We start from the raw sequence: 4,061 nt of genomic DNA, 5'->3' as shown, positions 1-4,061 counted from the left end.
TATGGCATCACATGTCTCACTTTCCGTACTAATGTGCGAGCATGCGGTGCACATGCTCCCAGCTAAAATAGAGCCTCCTTACCGGCAAGACGGCACTGTGAAATGCACAAACACAAACACATCAAATGGTGCAAGCAAACAGACAACGCCATCTTGTTGAATTGCCAGCAAGAGGTGTGTGCAAGAATTTCAGCGGTCATGTTGTAGACACCGAGAAATCATCGGCCACAGCCATTTTTACAACTGCTGAAAAGAATTAAGCCTTTTCACGGTTATTTCAAAGCATGCAAGCGTTAAGTATTATTGCCAATTGGAATTAAAATTCTTCACCTTCCTTTACCTAGCACGAGAGCCCCTGGCAACTACTATTGCCATTGGTTGACGCACGCTTAACAGCCCACTCCATCAGCTGCTCATGTATCGAAAGGATCTTGGGGTAGAGCTGTCAACAGAACACATTCATGTCATTATAGAAATAGATCTGAATTCCATGCATGCAAAAATAAACAGCGTCAATGTATTCAATTCATTTTGACGGTATTCGCAGTGCACACAGACATGGGTGAGACATTGTTTTTCTGTAACTCTGCTTGAGCCTTATTTTCAGTGGTATGTGTGCGCTGTGAACACCAACGAAATAAACTATTGCCAACTCGCTCAAGCTTCCACACTTGAAGAGTATATTCCCTGAGTCATGAGCATTTCCTGCATTAAATGAAGGCACTGGACTTCTAAACCCTAGAAGAAATACTGGCAAGCCTCACAGTGCCTTAAATATTTAATATGATCACTTTTCTACAGCCAGTGTCGGTTTCATTTATACTTGGTCGTGACGTCATGATAGGTGGTCACACGGAAGCGGAACATTATGATGTTTTGACACTCATTCGCGCTTGCTCTATTGTCTGCTATGCTGCTACATCGGCACTTGCAACTTATAGCAGCACAGGAGGTGACCGAGCGAGTGTCGAAATGTCGCAATGTCCTGTTCTCACACGACCATTTTTTATGTCACGATGTGACATCATAGTAAGCAGGTTCCTGAGAAATGAAAGTGAAACAACTGTTGAAAAAAAAAAATATTATATTACATTATTTAGGGGGCTCTAAAGCTTGCCACTGTATTTTTCTAGGGCTCTGCAAAAAAAAAAAAAAAGAGAGAGAGAGATGAGTTGAAGATATGCAAGTTAAGCTCTGGCGTCTAAATTAGGGTGGATAGAACTGATCTAAATACATGGAAACGTAGAAATCAAATTTCTCAGCAACCAGTGCGCTGAATTTGATGTTGTTTTGTTGCATTTAATAGCAAAAGTTCAAACCTAGTGACTTGGATGCGGATTTCCGATTTTGGGAGCCGGATTTTTTTTTTTACAATAGTTAAAAATTGCAAAATTGAAAGACTGAAGTTCTCTTTTTCGAAACTCTGTAACTGAGCAATAAAACACTATCACAATTATGTAAACATAATTTAACGTAAACATAAACGGCACCTAATAATGCATCTAAGCTGCACAAAATAGATACATATTGCACACCACTTTGAAACTTGCCACCAATTTGAGAGTAAGACTTGTGCAAGACCTTTGTGATCATTGTAACAATGTCACACAAGGTGTAAATTTATATGCCAAATTTGTCCGCTTGAGATGCTCTAACTGATGAAGTTCACAGGTTTTGGTGCAATGTTAAGGATTTGTAAACTTCGTGCTTATATTGTTCTTAAGCTTGCCGATTTTCGGCACTTTCTTCTTGAAAAAAAAAAAATTGAGAAGCTGTGTATGTGGGCCCCTTAATGGCGAACTGCACCTCCGCCGCGGGTCGGTCCGGCATTGCGCTGTCTCCGGGACCGGCCCACGTATGGGGTGTGCGTAACGCCTGCTCCTTATGGCGAATTCCAATGGCAAATTCGAAGCACTTCCGGCAGTAGTTTTCCTGCTCCTTGCGGAGCAAGTCTTTCCCATTTAGAGATTCAGAGTGCCTCCCAGTGGCGTAGCTAGGTCGTCTGGCACCCGGGGCCCTTCGCTCTTCTGTCACCCCCCCCCCCCCCCCAGGCTTAGTCGAGGAAGGCGAGGATATCGACAATTTTCGGGTGTCTTCACACGTATATGACACCCCCCTACTGGCCCCGTGCACCCGGGGCCCCCGGCTCCCCCTGTTGCTACGCCACTGGTGCCTCCCGTATCTTTCATTGGCGGATTGGGATCAAGGAGGCTATGTACCAAAACTTCTGGAGTGGCAGCCGCTGCGCCCGCCTACGGGAGCGAGTGAGGCCACCGGGCGGCCATCTTGCCGGGGTTAAAAAATATTTATTTATATTACATAACTATTTTATTTGAACATGAGGCAAGTTAGTTGCAATAATATATGAAACTACATTTATCTTTTGTGTGCATGGAATAGTTAATGACTAGCTTGGATTATGCGCAAGCTTCCTTTGGTAAGTACCCCAGCTCCATCACGCGAAGAGTGTAATTTAAATGCCGTAATTGTACCTGCACAAGGATGCGCAATTTTCAAATCGTTATAATAGTGCAAATGTAGATGAGTGGTAGATTTAAAAGCGATTTTGAACGAATAAATAAAGACTCTGTGCCCTTCCGCTCTGTGAAAAAGGATAACCTCCGCCGCGAGTCGGGCCGGCATCGCACAATCTTCGGGATCGGCGCACGTACGGGGAGTGCTTAACGCCTGTGTCACCTCTGCCGCGGGTCGGCCCGGCATCGTACTACTATCTTCGGGATCGGCCCACGTACGGGGAGTGCTTAATGTCTGCTTCACCTCTGCCGCGAGTCGGGACGGCATTGTACTATCTTCGGGATCGGCCCACGTATGGGGAGTATTTTTCTTACCACGCCAACGACACGAAAATTTCATTGGACGGCAGAGGTATACAGCTTCGCTGTAAAAAATTATCAGAGAGAATACCCATAGGGATGCACAGGGCTGCATATAAAATACATGGGGAAGCTTATAGTAGGGGTGGGCTAATTGAAATTTGGGGGTGGGGCGCGAAGTGAAATTTGGAGGTCGCCCAATTTGAAACTTGAATTTCGGGGGTGGGAGTGGTGAACCAACAGAAATTTCAGGCTGGGCCAACTTGAAATTTCGACGTGGGCCAACTTAATGTTGGGGTTAGGCCAAGTTGATATTTGTGGGTGGCCCAAACCCATATTTCAAGTTGGCCAACCCCGAATTTCAGTTCCCATGCATTTTCTATGGAGCATATGTGTGTCTCTATGGATATTCTCTCTGATCAATTTTTTTTATTGGTTTAAGCTGTTTCTAATCATTTATAAAGCTACCAATCAACATTTACACTATTGTAAAGATTAAATGTCTTAACTTCGCAAATTATGCAATTTTGGGCAGATACAAGGCATAACACTTTTCGCGTACCCAATAGTACCTAATGTTTGGCACATAAGCGCCCTCATGCTTAAGTCCTATCACATGTTGAGTGTAGACACAAAGCGATACGTACAATCCGACCACACGCGTACTTGAGCAGAACTCGAGCGCGCTGGAGCTAGTGGTGATATCCCAGCCCAACCACACGCAGCGACGCGCCATTGAGTATTCAAGGCGTAAATTCAGCATCTAGACACGCGTAATGTAGTACATCATGTACGTGTATCTTCCCAATGGTTCCCAACTGAAGAAAACGCACACCATACAGGCGGCCGTAAGCAAACAAACAGAAACATGTACGTACTTACGGGTGAAATGTTATTCCCTGGCCCTGGCATCTTCTTAAGTCGATTTGTTCAGCCGGAAGCAATGCACGATTTCACCACGGCCTACAGAGGTGCCGCAATAGGCGTCTTGCGCTGGAGTTTGAGGTATAGTAGCGGCGTCTGGTGGCGGCGCGGGAAACAACATCTGGGTCGTACCAGCTTGGGTCGTATTGGACCCTGGCTGTCGCGAAGCACGTTTCTAGGCCGAGTTTTGCGTCGATTCGCACTTTTTTCTGCCCTGTTGCGAGTACGAAAAGGCTCGTCACTTCTCACAGACCACGCCGACCACGCTGCGAGCTCGCCGCAGCCTATAGTTTAACGAAAACG

At 45.5% G+C, this 4,061-nt stretch overlaps 1 long non-coding RNA gene across 1 annotated transcript in view; it reads right to left on the bottom strand.

The window, feature by feature from the left end:
* Positions 1–3,822, bottom strand: part of LOC139047713 (uncharacterized) — a 29,201-nt gene extending 25,379 nt beyond the window's left edge. Inside the window, exon 1 of the long non-coding RNA XR_011507330.1 lies at positions 3,717–3,822. This is a non-coding gene — a long non-coding RNA (uncharacterized lncRNA). The remainder of the gene's footprint in view (positions 1–3,716) is intronic.
* Between the last annotated feature and the right edge of the window lie 239 nt (positions 3,823–4,061).

This window comes from Dermacentor albipictus, chromosome 7 (genome assembly GCF_038994185.2).
Source record: "Dermacentor albipictus isolate Rhodes 1998 colony chromosome 7, USDA_Dalb.pri_finalv2, whole genome shotgun sequence".
Classification (NCBI taxonomy): Eukaryota; Metazoa; Arthropoda; class Arachnida; order Ixodida; family Ixodidae; genus Dermacentor; species Dermacentor albipictus.
Note: the sequence above shows the minus strand (reverse complement) of the source record. Positions and strands in the feature narration are given on the sequence as shown.